The sequence below is a fragment of the Chelmon rostratus genome, chromosome 5 (assembly GCF_017976325.1).
Source record: "Chelmon rostratus isolate fCheRos1 chromosome 5, fCheRos1.pri, whole genome shotgun sequence".
NCBI lineage: Eukaryota > Metazoa > Chordata > Actinopteri > Chaetodontiformes > Chaetodontidae > Chelmon > Chelmon rostratus.
The window spans coordinates 1377369-1394654 of NC_055662.1; positions in this window are offsets into that span (position 1 = coordinate 1377369).

The window sequence follows — 17286 nt, forward strand, 5'->3', positions numbered from 1 at the left end:
CGCTGCTCTTCCAAGCCCCACCATCGTGCGAGGGGACAAACCTGGTCCATGGAAACTGTAACAGGCCAGGGTTGCATATCAGTTTCTCAATACTGATAATGGTCGGAGTAATTCTGGATCAGTGATAGTTCTAAAACAATGAGGGTGCTCTTTACTATGAAAATGAGAAAATCTTTATTTAATAAATATTTTTACAGGATACATGTCTTTGAAAATTGATCATGTTATATTGATTCTATTGTATTATATTGATTCTACCTGTGATGCCTCAAATGGGAGTTACAAATAATATTTAGAGTGGAAAACTCAAGGCTAACTTTTCTGAGAAACTGTGCTTAATATCTGCGCACTTTAAAATCTCCTCTTACATTTACAGAAAACTACTGCACCATCTCAGTCCCATAAAAACCTCGCTCACAATGGCCACAAAGTAAAAGCAGCACCTCACAGCCCAACACAATGCAATAATTCCAACATTCAGAAATGTGCAATGTTCAGTTTTTGTTGAAACTAGTTTAGAGAGGTGTTGATTCCATGTCAGTACTCTGGATCTTTTTGCCCCTCTGACGCCTACCTGCTGCCTCTCCCCATCACCTCCTCAGGTTGGCTGAAGCTCTCTGGTTTGCTGATGACACCTAATGGGGCACCATGCAGCCTCACGTCTCCCATATCACCAGCTTCCAGCACCATTCCTCTTCCTGCAACAAAATCAAAAAACTCAGATCTGGTTCTTCTGCAGGTAACATGCCAACAGCATAACAACACAGTAACATGGGTTAAACCTGTATCAGCAATCGATTTGAATGGCTCGAGTGTCAGCCTATTGAGGTTTGCTAACGTCCTCTCGACCTTGGCTGAGCAGGGGTCACTCACTGCCTGTCTTCAGAGATGGAAACTTAATTTAACAATACTGTTGTCAACTCTCCGAACAGAGAGAAAGAAATGAGAAAACAAAGCACACCCATGTGGAGAGCAAGAGGTCAGAGAGAGCATGAACTACATGAAGAATGTAGATGCCATGATCACATCACATTAATAAAAATACGTTTGAGCACACACAATATACGACATTTGATTTCATATTCCTTACCAATGAGGACCGAGCTATTTTTTTAGCGGAGTAAAATTATATTTGAAATGATATATTCTATTGATACATTTATCTAATGAATTGTGAAAATGAAAATGTATTTTTTGAATCAAATATTTCAAACATTTTAGGTACAGGAATTGATGCAGTGACTCTCTGCTGTTCTTTGTACCATCAGTGGGTGTCAAAGCATTATGCATCAAAACTAATACTCACCATCGAAGGAAGATTCTGCAATACTGATGTAATAAGGATGAATTATAGTCAAGAGTAATCATCATAACACAGAAAAGAAGTTGTCCAAGGATCACATACTACCTGTCCTAGCCACATCTTATAATAGTGCCTGTAACATTTTGTCTACATTGTCGGAGCAGCATACTAAATGTTTTATCTGCAAAACTACAGTATACAGTTGTGTTCATAAGTTTACATACCCTGGCAGTATTTATTATTTCTTGGTCATTTTTCATAGAATATGAATGATAACACAAAAACTTTTCTTTCACCCATGTTAAGTGGTTGGGTGAAGCCATTTATTACCAAACAACTGTATTTACTCTTTTTAAATCATATTGACAACAGAAACTACTCAAATGACCCTGATCAAAAGTTTACATACCCCAGTTCTTAATACCGTGTATTCCCCCCTTTAACATCAATGACAGCTTGAAGTCTTTTGTAGTAGTTGTAGATGAGGGTCTTTAAGGTCAAGGTCAAGGTCAAGGTAACTTTATTGATACCCGTAGGTAGATTTGTTTTGCAGTCTGGAGAGGGCATCTCAAACATTATACACAACATTCAGAAACACAGGACACATACAGAAGACAGATTAACAGCAGACATTGACAGGTACTCCCAGCAGCTCACTGATCATGGTTAAAAGACTAAAATAAATAAATAAAATAAATAAAAGTCATTAAATATCACTAAAAATGCCAATATAAGACCTGTTAAGAGCATGCTAAGAAAACATAAGAGCATGATCCAAGGGACAGTAAAACAATGAGAAATAAATAAGTAAATAAATAAGTAAGCAAGTTAAGACCACATTAAAATAGGACAGACCTCCTATTTAAAAGAGAAACCGCAGCAGGAACAAAGCTGTTCCTGCAGCGAGTGGTCCTAACTCTCGGGACTATGAGTCTCCTTTTTGACCGTAGCAGCTGGAACTCACTTGCCAGGGGATGGGAGTCGTCAGTGGAGATGGAGCTGGCCAGTCGCTGTACCTGCCTAGTATACAGCGACTGTAGGCACAGCTGTGACTCCCCAATGAGCCGACCAGACCATTTAATAATCTGGTTCAGTGAGTTCCTTTCTTTTAAGGGCGGGTTTCCAAACCATGACACAAGTGAAAAAGTTAAAACCGACTCAATAAAAGCACGATAAAAAAGTGTCATCATGGTCCTATCAATGTGGAAGCGGGACAACTTCCGCAGACAGAATAAACGCTGGTGTCCCTTCCTGCTCACAGCTTCACAGTTTAATTTAAAATTCAAAGTGGAGTCGATGATAGTCCCAAGATACTTATAAGATTGCACTTGCTCAATGGCTTGTCCCTTGATTGTGATGAGTTCAGGTGTATTGGCATTTTTCCTAAAATCAATGGCCATGTCTTTTGTCTTGGCTTCATTGACCTGTAGGTGTGAGTCCTCACACCACTTGACAAAGTTGTCAACGACAGGGCCGTGACTGTTTTCTGTTCCTTGGAGCAGGCTAACAATAACCGAATCATCTGCGTATTTTAAAATGAAACGGTTCTTAAAAGTGCTCTGACACATATTAGTGTACAGTATGAATAACAAGGGTGAGAGCACGCACCCTTGTGGTGAGCCAGTGGAGGAGCACACCTTGTCAGATAAAAAGCCATTAACTCTGACCCTCTGTGTCCTGTTTGTTAAAAAATCTAAAATCCAGCCCACAAGGTTATTGCTCAAGTTAAAATGCTCTAAAAGTCTCTGTGTTAAAATGTGCGGTTGAATTGTGTTAAAAGCAGAGGAGAAGTCAATGAATAGAAGACGTGCGTGACACCCACTCCCTTCAAGGTGTTTAAAAAGCAAGTTAAGGAGAGTGAGTGTGGCATCCTCTACTCCCCTTTTCGGCCTGTAGGCGAACTGCAATTGATCGATTGCATTCTCTGTGTTTTTGAGAATTTCTAGACGAACTAGTTTTTCAAAGACTTTTATAATTATTGAAGTCAGAGCCACCGGCCTAAAATCATTCAGTGTCGTGGGGCGACTGGATTTGGGGACTGGGACAACAACAGCATCCTTCCAGATCCTGGGGACATGCTGCTTTTCCAAGGATCTGTTAAAAATTCTGTGGAAAACAGGACTTAATTCTTTAGCACAGGTTTTCAGTAACCGTCCACAGACGTTGTCTGGTCCATGACTTTTGTTCATCTTTGTGCCATAAAAGGCTTTTTCAACATCCTCCTGTGTTACAGAGAAATGCTGGTTGTCACACAATTCAATGCTTAGTGTCTGTATTTCTTTGCTAAAATCAGACCTGTTAAAACGATTATAAAAGCCATTAAGAGCATTGGCAAAATCGGTATCTGAGCTGAAGCCATTTAACGTGACACTGGTGCTGCTACTTCTGGTATTCTGGAGGCCAGTGATCATTTTCATACTGGACCAGGCTGAGCCGAGGTTGTTTGCAGCCATTTTTTTCTCCAGTGTGGTTTTATAGCTTTGCTTTGCCTTTAAGATTTCTACTTTCAGCTCTTTGGTGGCTGTCTGTAGGTCTGATGATCCTCCTTGTTGAAATGCTTGTCTCTTTTTCTTTATGTAGGACTTAACAGATTTGTTTACCCATGGCTTATTGTTAGGGTATATTTTCACACTCTTACTGGGTATGAGCATATCTCTGCAGAAAGCTGTATATGAACATACAACATCAGTCAGTTCGTCTAAGTCCTTACATGATTCCTCAAACATTCCCCAGTCTGTACAATCAAAGCACCCCTGAAGGGAACACACAGCATCATTTGTCCATATTTTCACAGTCTTGGTTTGGACTTTCTCCCTCTTTAGAACAGTCTTATAAGTGGGGAGAAGATGCACGCAGTTGTGATCAGCAGAGCCCAGAGGGGGGAGAGGGAGAGATTTAAAAGCATCCTTAATAATATTGCAGCGACACAGACAGGAGTTCAACGTCTGGTGCACATATCTGCTCTCTGATAGTGACAGAGCTGCAGTATCGGTTATTCACGTATACACATACCCCGCCTCCTTGTGCTTTCCCCGTCACCTCAGCATCGCGGTCGAGTCTGTACGGGGTTCCGAAGCCATCCAGGAAGAGATCAGAGTCCTGGTCATGCTCACTGAGCCATGTTTCTGTGAACGCCAGGACGCAGCAGTCCTTAAAATCCTTTTGGAAACGAACGTTCCCCTGAAGCTCATCCCCTTTATTCCTAAGGGACTGGACATTTGCCATGATTACCGAGGGCAGAGGAGTCCTGCTGAGCTGCTGCCTCCTTAGGCGCAGTTTGACACCTCCTCGTTTCCCTCGCTTCCTTCTCTTCCTCACGCCGCTTTTGGGGTAATCCTGGTCCCTCCGTATAAACGCTGGCAACCGTGATATGACATCCGCCATTCGAGTGCTTGCACAGTTCATTTGCAGCAACATGTCACGAGAGTATACATGTCGTGTACTCTCTGGGATGACAGCCCCGCTGACATCGCTCACTAACAGATAGTACGATAAAAGCCCCAACAGGGCAAAATAAAGGAGATCCATGTCAGATTTGCGTTAGGCAAGTCCTCTCACTCACAAAGGCACCACTGGGTTGACATAAACACATTCAGGACATTAAAAACAAACATAAAAGACTCGAACAGAGACGCCAACTTTTCCACTGCCGGTCGCTGCGTGCGCATGCGCCCCTCTGCCTCTTTATTTTGTCAGATGGTAAAGCTGCCCATTCTTCTTGGCAAAAAGCCTCCAGCTCCTGTAAATTCTTGGGCTGCCTCGCATGAACTGCACGTTTGAGATCTCCCCAGAGTGGCTCAATGATATTGAGGTCAGGAGACTGAGGTGGCCCCTCCAGAACCTTCACTTTATGCTGTTGTAGCCACTGACAGGTAGACTTGGACTTATGCTCTGGATTGTTGTCATGTTGGAACGTGCAAGTACGTCCCATGCACAGCTTCCGGGCTGATGAGTGCAAGGTTTCCTCTGGCATTTTCTGATGACATGCTGTGTTCATCTTGCCATCAGTTTTTACCAAGTTTCCTGTGCCTCTGTAGCTCACACATCCCCAAAACATCAGCGATCCACCTCCGTGTTTCACAGCAGGGATTGTGTACCTCTCATTATAGGCCTTGTTTACTCCTCTCCAAATGTAGCGTTTATGGTTGTGGCTAAAAAGTTCCATTTTAGTCTCATCACTCCAAATGACTTTGTTCCAGAAGTTTTGAGGCTTGTCTCTGTGCTGTTTGGCATATTGTAAGCGGGATGCTTTGTGGCATTTGCATAGAAAGGGCTTTCTTCTGGCGACTCGACCATGGAGCCCATTTTTGTTCAAGTGCCTCCTTATTGTGCATCTTTCTGGCAGCTATGGCTGAAATTTTTGTTGGTTTACCTGACCATGGTTTGGTTTCAACAGAACCCCTCTCTTCCACTTCTTAATTAATGTTTGAACACTGCTGATAGGCATTTTCAGATCCTTGGATATCTTTTTATATCCCTTTCCTGTTTTATACAGTTCAATTACCTTTTCCCACAGATCCTTTGACAATTCTTTTGCTTTCCCCATGATTAAGAAGCCAGAAATGCCAGTGCAGCACTGGATGAAAGATGAAGGGTCTGTCAAGAGCCCAGAAACTCACTGACCTTTTATACACACACACTGATTACAAGCAAATAGATCACAGGTGAGAATGGTTACCTTTAGTAGCCATTCAAACCCGTTTGTGTCAACTTGTGTGCCTGTTATCAGGCCAAACCTCCAGGGTATGTAAACTTTTGATCAGGGCCATTTGGGTACTTTCTATTGTCATTATAATTTAAAAAGAATACACACAGTTGTTTGATAATAAATAACTATAGCACAACACTAACCATGAGTGAAAGAAAGGTTTTTGTGTGATCATTCATATTGTCTGAAAAATGACCAAGAAATGATCAATTCTACCAGCGTATGTAAACTTATGAGCACAACTGTATGTACACCACACACAGCTTGATAACTAAAGGCTCTGGCTCCCATTCTGGTTTTAGAGAGTTTAGGAACCACCAGTAAGCCTGAATTCTGGGATTGCAATCTTCTACTGGGGTAATAGGTTACTTTGAGTTCTTTAATATAAGATGGTGCCTGACCATTTAATGCTTTGTAGGTAAGGAGAAGGATTTTAAATTCTATTCGAGATTTTACAGGCAGCCAGTGCAGCGCAGCTAATATAGAAGAAATATGGTCTCTTTTCCTGGTTTTTGTCAGAACACATGCAGCATTCTGGATTAGTTGGAAAGTAGATAGATAGATAGATAGATAGATAGGTAGATAGATAGATAGATAGATAGATAGATAGGTAGATAGATAGATAGATAGATAGATAGATAGATAGATAGATAGATAGATAGATAGATAGATAGATAGGCTTATACTCCTATCTGCCATAATCATGCTTTTGTCCCAGCATTGCTGGACAACACATTTTCTTCATGGTGTGCCAAAGGGTTGAGGTGTATAGGGGATTTATATGTAGACGATAATTTTGCATCACTTCAGCAGTTAAGCTCCAAATATGAGATTCCTCACTCCAGTTTTTTTCGTTATATGCAACTGAGGCATTTTGTGGGAGAAAACATTCTTCACTTTGAGTCAAACTGTGAGAGACATGCTCTCCTTGAACTGTTTTCTCTTTTGCCTAACAGTAAGAAGCTCATAACAAAATTCATAAAATATTTTTCAGAAGACTCATTTTCACTCATTTGTCGACAGTATTAAGAAAGCTTGGGAAAGAGAAACTGTTGTGCTTTCTGACCAACTGTGGAAGACTGCTTTCTCCCGGATCCATATTTGTTCAATAAATAGTAGACATAGGTTGATACAGTTCAAAGTACTTCATTGTTTTTACTACTCTTCATAAGTTTTACCCCTCTGTTTCTCTTAAATGTGATAAATGTAAAGTCAGTGATGGTGCAATGTTGCATTTATTTTGGGATTGTCCGTTAATCTATCAGTTCTGGGTCAGAATTTTTGTTTTTTAACTCTGGGGTTTATAAGAGGAAGCTCCCTCCTGACAGGGAGTTTGCTCTTCTTGGAGCCTCAGAGGACTCATCAGTGCTCCTTGCGAACATACAAGCATAATGGGCATGGTATTAGCAAAAAAAAGAACATTCTAAAAAATTGGAAAACACCAACTCCACCATGCTTCAAAAACTGGTTGCATGAATTGGTTTCAGCCATTCACTTAGAAAAACTGCGAAATATTAATTTTAAATGCCAACTCACATTAGAGACAACATGGGGTCCCCTTCTGCAACATTTGGAATCATCCTAATCACATTTGTATTCATTGTTATATCTTTTTTATTGCCTGCTGTTACTCTCTGTACAAAGATGTTTAAGGATTATCATGGAAGTCTTAAGGTACACTTTTTGTGTCCTTTGGCAATTGTCATCATGGCTTTTTGTTGTTGTTGTTGTTGTTGTTGTTGTTAATCTGTACCCCTCTCCATCAGTCAGAAGTGCGTGTGTGGGTGTGTGTGTACAGTAATGTATATATAAAAATAATAATATAAAATATAAAAAAAAAATACAAAATATAAAAAATGAAAAAGTATTGCACAAAATAAAATATCTACAGCAAATGGCAAATGGCAGTGTGTAGAAAATAAAGTGTACCGTGACTGTAGGCATGACACAGTGAAAAAAGTGAAAATTTGTGAAATAGGACTATAAAGATATATATATATATATATATATATATATATATATATATATATTAGCTGTTATTGTACAGTGTAATGGCATGTGGCAGGAAAGATTTCCTGCGTCTGTCCCTTCGACAGCGGAGCTGTAGCAGCCTGTAGGAGAAGGTGCTCCGCTGTCTGTCCACTGTGTGATGGAGAGGGTGCTGATCATTGTCCATGATGGATAACAGTTGATTCAGCGTCCTCCTCTCCACCACAGTCTGAAACGACTCAAGTCTGAGTCCGAGTACAGAGCCAGCCTTCTTGATGATCTTATCAAGTCTGTTGGTGTCGCTGGCTCTGATGCTGCTGCCCCAACATACAACAGCAAAGAAGATGGCGCTGGAGACCACAGACTGGTAGAAGATCTCCAACATTTTGCTGCACACGTTGAAGGATCTCAGTTTCCTCAGGAAGTAGAGTCTGCTCATCCCCTTCTTGTACACAGTCTCTGTGTTGGATTTCCAGTCCAGTCTGTTGTCGATCACCACTCCAAGGTATTTGTTGTCCTCCACCTCCTCCACCACCTCCCCTCTGATCCGTAGTGGCTGTGGAGGCGTCTTCTTCCTCCTGAAGTCGATCACCATCTCTCTGGTCTTGCTGATGTTCAGCCTCAGGTGGTTCTGTTCAGACCACTCAACAAAGTTGTCTATCAGTGTCCTGTACTCCCCCTCCTCTCCCTCTCTTATACACCCGACAACAGCTGAGTCATCAGAGAACTTCTGCAGGTGACATGACTCAGAGTTGTACTTAAAGTCAGTGGTGTATAAGGCGAAGAGGAAGAGAGAAAGCACAGTCCCCTGTGGAGCTCCTGTATCACTGACCACCACATCAGACAGCCCGCTGCCCAGACGGACAAACTGTGGCCGGCCTGTTGAGTAGTCAGCAATCCAGGAGATCACTGCGTTGTTAACACCCATCCCCCGCAGCTTCTCACCCAATAGCAGAGGTTGAATGGTGTTGAAAGCACTGGAGAAATCAAAGAATGTGATCCTTACAGCGCCTCCTCCACCATCAAGATGCATATGGGCTCGTTGCAGCAGGTAAATGACAGCGTCAGCGACTCCTAAATGGGGCTGATAGGCAAACTGCAGGGGGTCCAGGAATGTCTTCACCTGTGGACTCAGCTGGGCTAGGACCAGTCTCTCCAGGACTTTCCTCAAATGGGATGTGAGGGCGACTGGGTCAGATGGCCTCAGCTTCTTGGGGACTGGAACCAGGCAGGACGTCTTCCACAGCTTCGGGACTTTCTCCTGACTCAGGCTCAGGTTGAACAGATGTTCCAGATGTTACAGGAGACAGCTGGCGAGCACAGGTCTTCAGGATCCTAGGTGTGATGCCATGACTGCAACACATGTCTCCCTCTTTAGGTCTCTCCAGATAGTTTTGTCTCAGTTTTGCAACATGATTAGCTGCCTTTTGTCAGTAAGCTAACGTCATACTGCCACTCAATTAGACGGGACAAAATAAACAGCAGAGAGGGAGACATCGGGAAAAACGACCATAATACGTTGAAAAGAAATCTGATTTCTGGTTTGAAGCCTTGGCTGAATGAATTTAAGTTTGAATAAAACGAGGTTACCGGTGAATAGCGTGTGTATCATTTTCTAGCTCTATGAATGCAACACGGTCACGTTGGCAGAGAACCGCGCATGCGCAATTAATTGACACAGTCGTGGGGTCAAAGCCGTAGACCAGGGGTCGGCAACCTTTACCACTCCCGTTTCCCACAGTAAAGAAAACACGGAGCCACAAAACCCTTTGACATTTAAAATGAAAAAAACAATGCATGTAAGGTTTCTTTGCCTTTATGCTATGAATAAACAAACTATCATGTGTTGCATTTATGAAATCAATCAACGACTGCAGAGAAAATGAAATGACATCTCTTCATGCAACAAAAACATTTTGAACTCAGAATTAAAGACGTTGGGTTGAAGGTTACTTTCAAGTAAAATACTCAATTTGAGTCCTTGTATTTACGAAAAAAACTCTCCACCTGCCGCAAACCAAAAATGCCGTCCACTCTCTGCGTGCCGTCATCCTTTCACTGGCGCGTGCAGTCAGCTGTCAACCTGAATGATAAAAGGACTATTTCACTGAGCAATGAAAAAAAAATCTGAATATATGTTTAACAATAGGCAATTAAAATATTAATCAAACGTGGTTAAAGTGATTTCTGCTCCTGAACCTCAGGGCACAGCGTCTGCAGCTCAGGGCTGTGCGCCGTCACCTGCATCTGCACAAAGGATCATAAACTGTCATAATCTGTGAGGCGTGCACAATGTTTGTTTCAAAATGAACGAACTAAAATAAAATACATTTTAATTAAATGCTCATTAATTATTTTCAGGAGCCAGGAGTCACCATGAGGTTGACATGTGTGGTTTTGAGAGAAGTAGCTCAACAGCTATTGGATGGATCGCCATTAAATTTGCCACAGACATTTGTGTCTCCTTAAGGATGAAATTGAATAACTCTGGTGATCCCTTAACTTTTGTTGAACTGTCATATATCTGACAGATATGATTAAATATGAGGTCTTTTAAGTGTCTATGAATGTAGCTGTCAACAACTTAAACTTCTCTTGTGAAGTATCTGTAACTGAATGCTGGTGCATAAACAGATAATGAATGGCATCAAAACACAGCTGTGTGTTCATAGAAAATACTGTACATCAATAAGAACATATATTAAAATATGTTATACACACTTGTATTATTTATTATGATAATTGAAGTCAATGATGATGATTTTAATAGTTCAGCATTTTTGGTTAAAGAACAATGATATTGTATCATCCTGTGCCTTAACCAGCCATGTTTTGTGAATTATTTACACCAGACATCTTGACTTGTACTTGAAATGATCAGCCTGTGAAACCCCCGGTCACTGCACCATGTAATGAATAATAGGAAAGGTCACAGTCTGCTTTATTACAATGTTTATTACCAGACAAAACAGACTTTTTATACATTAGTATATGCCTCACTGGCACGTGCCGAGAGCAGCAGTCAGTGCAGCTGACAGTAACTCACCTCTCGTGAAAACCAGGGATTCCCACAAGAGCAAAGGCGTGATCAGATGTCACCTTATTTTGATGGACACACTTCCAGAGATGTGTAGTGCTGAGGACAATCTCAAGACCACTGACGTGGAGGAGTTGCCCCTTTGTAAGGAAGAGCACACCTCCAAAAGCCAATACCCATGTGCTGACACTGTGTTTGCTCCCTGCTGTCTTCTGATGCAGGAGAGAGGATGGGATGTTCCTCGAGATGCATTTTCTGCTGCTGAACTGTACACCTTATTGAGATCTGAAGTCCTGCTGAATGTCTGAGGGTGGACAATTCTCTCTGCACTAAGGAGGATCATTGGTGTAGTCTTCAAGGGCTTATTTTTATTGCAGTGATACACATGCAAGGTATATAATGCTATCAATCCAGTGAAATTGGCGTCTATAACAATGGACTACACATGCTGCAGCATTAAAGACTGTTTTATGCGCGATACAATGTGCACTTAATTTCTCACCAAATTAATCAGGCGTTGGATTCGCTCGAGCATTAACCTGTTCAACCAAAACTGTTCCTTAGAAAATATCTTAACTCACTGCATATTATTTGTAGTATTGGCTTGCAGGTAAACAACTTAATGAACAGTTAAATCGACCATGCACAAATGAAATTGAAGCACTTTTTTAATATCAAATGATGAACATGTCTTGGTCCATTTGTAATGAAAACTGCACAGATGAGTGATTTCCTTCTTTTTGTAAGTAAACTCAGATTTGTTTTTTCACTACTTTCTTGTGGGATGTCTTGTGTCTCACCCTGTAATAAATTGAGACAAATTACATCACCTTATTAATAGACCATCTGAGGTGTAGTCAAACAAGCATAGCCAACCTGCCACGTGCTACATATACCGTGTCTGTGGTGCTTTAATGAAATAAACTGGAATGAAATTACAAAAAAAAAAACATTTCCAAATGGCAAAAATAAAAAAAAACATTTGCACAAAGGTTAAAGGTCCGTTCTGTAGCTGTGTGACTGTGGAAGGCCTGTGTGCACTTGAAGAAGTGCAACCACAAAAGGCTTTTTTAAGGCACCAAACAAACATGCGGCAATTCAATTAATCTGAGTGAATGTGTGCAGACACAAGTTTTACACAACTGTGAACATACTTAGAAATCTAAAACTGAACTTGCATTTACATTAAAATGTATATGTACAATCACAAATATTGATTGGCCTGTCCAACCCCCCCATCCCCCCAGGAATTGAACATGAAATATTAAGTTGTAATTATATTATAATACTCCAGAATTAGCTGTAGGAGCCAGTGACTCGTGCGTTGCCCCGTGTCCCTAAAAATAGTATGAAATTTCTTTTTTTTTTTAAAATCTGGAACCACGTGATCCTGGAATGACCCCGCCCACCAATGTTTGTCGTCATCAAAACGTCAGAGATGCAAGCGCGTCGATCTATGATTAAACCTGACGCCCCAACACAGTAGTACTGACTTGTATCAGCTACACACACAAGCGCGTTTTCCTAAGTGTCCTACTACGATCTGCGTACACAATTACAGTCTGCAACAGACAAACACAGTCCACTAGAGACCAGTACAGTCCGCTACAGACAGTCCAATGGCTTACCGACGCAACCCCACAAACCCGAACCCAAGAAACAGGGATCACCTTGTTGGCCCTGTTTCTCAGGGCAATCCGATCCATCCCGGAGAATTTCTCCGTCTGCAATCTGCTCTTGAGCAAAGTCGCCACCAGAACAACTTTCTGAGAGTCCAGTTGAACCGCGCCTGGTTTGAAAGGGATCAGCTCCTGAATGCGAAGCGCAGACACGTCTACACTGTGTCCAACTTGGAAGAGGAAATATGTAGACTGGAGCGGCGTCTGGAAGAGAAAAACAGCAGTGAGAGCAGCGCATCAGGTGAATCTGACGTCTCCCCCAAAGAGACGAGCGGGGAGTCCCAGGTGGAAAACATCCAGCACCTGGAGAACAGCGAGATGGCAGAGACTCAGAAGAGACTGCAGATGCAGGTGAAGCAGCTGGAGCAGCAGCTGCAGGAGAGGGACGCCCAGATCCTGGACCTCACAGAGGAGAAAGAGCACCTCTCTGAAATGCTCGCAGCGGCCACAGATGGCGCTGAAGTTCTCAAGACCAATTTCACGAAGGAGCTGGCCGAGAGGGAACAGAGCTGGGAGACCAGACTCAAAGAGCTGGAGGCCAGAAACAAACAGCTGTCTGAGAGGGAACAGAGCTGGGAGACCAGACTCAGAGAGCTGGAGGCCAGAAACAAACAGCTGGCTGACAACGCACAGCGCTGGCAGACCATCGTCCAACAGGTGGAGGAACTGGAAGAGGTCTGCCAGAAAAGGAAGGAGACAGAGACAACAACGGAAAGTTGTAAGACTGGACAGGAAAAGGAAGAGAAAGAGCAGATGAAGGAAAGGAAGAAGAAAGAAAAAGAGGAGAGGAAGGAAAGGGAAAAGAAAGAAAAAGAAGAAAAGGAGGAAAGGAAAAAGAAGGAAAAAGAAGAAAAGGAGGAAAGGAAAAAGAAGGAAAAAGAAGAAAAGGAGGAGAAGGAGCGAAGGAAAAGGAAAGAAGAAGAAGAGAGGAAGGAAAGGAAAAAGAAAGAAAAAGAAGAGAGGAAGGAAAGGACAAAGAAAGAAAAAGAAGAGAGGAAGGAAAGGACAAAGAAAGAAAAAGGAGAAGGAGAAGAAAGCTGCCGGTTGCTCAACCACAATTCCCTCTCCCCCCTCCCTTCCTCCCACCCGCATGTTCGGACCTCACTTATATTTTGACGCCAGATCCACCGACACCCCTTTCCCGTCCTCCCGTCCCCGCCGCTCCATTCCACGCCCCTAAACTCCACCATCACCCCTACCTCCTTCCCCCCTTCCTCCCACCCACCCATCCCCCCATCCGTCTGTCTTCTAAATTTCCGGACAGCAGGATGGTTTACAATTCGGCATCAAGTGCCAAACAAATAAAAAATCAATCAAATACAAATCATATTAAAATCAATCATTAAAATCAACTATAAATCAAAGAGAATCAAATTAAATTCAATCATTAAAAATCGAATAAAAATCAATGGATTTGATTAAAAGGCACGTGTCTGCGTCTGTGAATAAAGATATACGATAGAAAAACAACTGTAAGACATTATGGTGGTTATAAAGAAGAGGTGCTGCTGTCTGTCATCAAATACTGAAACGACACTAAAATCCTGTTTGAACACGATGAAGTTCAGCTCATTAAATATGTTTCCAAACGCTCAGTAACAGCAGCTGCTTCTGTACTGGTCAGTGGTGGAATGGAACTAAGAGCATTGACTCAAGTACTGCTGTGAAGTACAAGTTGGAGGTACTTGTGCTGTAAAAACTGTCACTGGGTTTAATTACTATTTAGTCAATAAATAAAGGTAAACTATACACACTAAACATACAGTGCTGTTATCAAATGCTGTTCCCTCTTTGTGGTCAGAAAGGAGAGACGATAAGATGTTCATGGAACAAATATAAAATGAAGGACTGACAAACTTCTCAGACGTGTTGTGATGACGCTCCCTCCTGCTGCAGGTATTTGAACGGCCTCTGGCAGCAGAAAGAAGTCTGTTCTGTGTTTATGTCCCTCAAAAATGAAAAATGAGGAGAGTGGGTGCAGAGAGCAGGGGCAGCCACTGGGGGGCGACACATACTGACAGGCTTCCACCCGAGAGGCGCTTTTACACCGACACACTCCACTGTCAAGTTTCAATGATTTATTAATCACATTTAACTCAGTTTTGTCTTAGTTTTGCAACATGATTAGCTGCCTTTTGTCAGTAAGCTAACGTCATACTGCCACTCAATTAGACGGGACAAAATAAACAGCAGAGAGGGAGACATCGGGAAAAACGACCATAATACGTTGAAAAGAAATCTGATTTCTGGTTTGAAGCCTTGGCTGAATGAATTTAAGTTTGAATAAAACGAGGTGAATAGCGTGTGTATCATTTTCTAGCTCTGAATGCATCACGGTCACGTTGGCAGAGAACCGCGCATGCGCAATTAATTGACACAGTCGTGGGGTCGAAGCCGTAGACCAGGGGTCGGCAACCTTTACCACTCCCGTTTCCCACAGTAAAGAAAACACGGAGCCACAAAACCCTTTGACATTTAAAATGAAAAAAACAATGCATGTAAGGTTTCTTTGCCTTTATGCTATGAATAAACAAACTATCATGTGTTGCATTTATGAAATCAATCAACGACTGCAGAGAAAATGAAATGACATTTCTTCATGCAACAAAAACATTTTGAACTCAGAATTAAAGACGTTGGGTTGAAGGTTACTTTCAAGTAAAATACTCAATGTCTATTTGTATTTATGAAAAAAACTCTCCACCAGCCGTCCACTCCCTGCGTGCCGTCATCCTTTTAATGGTGCGTGCAGTCAGCTGTCAACTTGAATAATAAAATGACTATTTCACTGAACAATGAAAAAATTAATATATGTAAAATAATAGGCAATTAAAATATTAATCAAACGTGGTTAATGTAATTTCTGCTCCTGAACCTCAGCGCAGAAACAACATGACAGGAATGTTACAGGGACACTCACACAATACACACAATAATGTACATATTTTGGTGGTTTGAAAGAAGAGTGAAAGATGCCATCCATATCAAGCTGGAAAGATCATCACTGAACAGAGGAGGTGATCTATGACAACACACATCAGCCACTACAACATAGTCCTCAGATCCCACCCCAGTCGGTTTAACACCCAGTCAAACCATGATTTATGTGACCCCACATGATAGATAGGTGGGTCAATGACTCACATGTGACCTCAATGACTCCTGAGGTGTGAACGATCCTGCAAGATAAATGTCTGGGACTGCCCACCTGTCAGTCAGAACTGCAGATGCCTCTTGGATGAGAAACTTCCTCAACAACATTATACAAGTCCAGTTGTCTTTATAAAGCACTTAGAAGTACCATGACCTGGATGAATGAGAATCCTCATAAAGATGCGTAGATAATGTATTTTTGTGCTTAAACATTTATATCTTCATAAAAAAAAATATTTTCAAATTGCGGGCAACCAATACACACATCAGCAATGAAAGCAGCAGTTGCTCAATTTATGGCCAACAAATGATGCATCACATTTACAAACTACTCCAGCTCTTTGCTCTCTGTTCTTGAAACAAGAGCTGCTGACTGCCAGAAGTTCTTGTTTTACTCATGAGGAAATTTGGTTTTATGTCCAAAGTGAAATATAGAAGAAAGCCTCTTGGTTGCAGTGTGGGTAAGTGTGGAGGAACCGATGATATAGTATTCTCAGATCACCCAACCTCAAACAAACTGTTCATTAGTGGGAAACAATGTCCCAAGGATGATCCAACATGTTGTTTGAAATCCTTACCTTGTAGCATGTGGACCTGCAGCCTTCTAACCTTAAAATGTATGAGGAGCTCATGTGGACCTTGAACACAGAAAGAAGTACATTCAACGAGCCACTCGGCTTCACTGGAACCATCATCTTAAAACTGGATATTACAGTATCTGAACACCAACTCTCTGAAGGACATGTTTCTAGTAGGACTTGCAGTAACATCAAGAGGACACAAGGTGGTGCAGTTCTCCATGTGATTGATGCCGTTGGTTGGCTTTGTGGTCTCTCCCAGACTGGTCACTTCAGCAGCAGTTCCATCAAAGTTAGTGAGCTGCTGTTGGCACTAGATCAAGTCAAGGGATCACCAAAGTGATACAGAAATCAGAAAACAGAAATCCAATTGTGGATCTATCTATCTATCTATCTATCTAAAAACCAAAAAGTCAGGGGTCAATATAAGACTATAGGTCCTAGGTCAATATAGTAGTTCATATTCATCCTCTGGAAAACATGAATGTCTGTACAACATTTCACGGCAATTCATCAAATAGTTGTTGGGATAATTCAGTGTGGAGAGTGGTGGACTGACCAACTGACTGACAAGACATCGACATTCTTACAATTTAACCACTACCATGCTAAAACCAGGCACAGTAATTATAGAAAAACTTCACTGGTGCTATTTGTCTTCTTTCCTCCACTTTTTATATATATCAGGTATAAACTATATACTGCTATTTAAATGCTGTGATTATTATGCATCTGTAAAATCATCTTGTTGGCAAACATTCCTCTGATCTAATTAACCTTCAACACCTTTACTGACAGTCAGAAATCATTTTATTTTAACACGGAAAGAAACAGTTTCA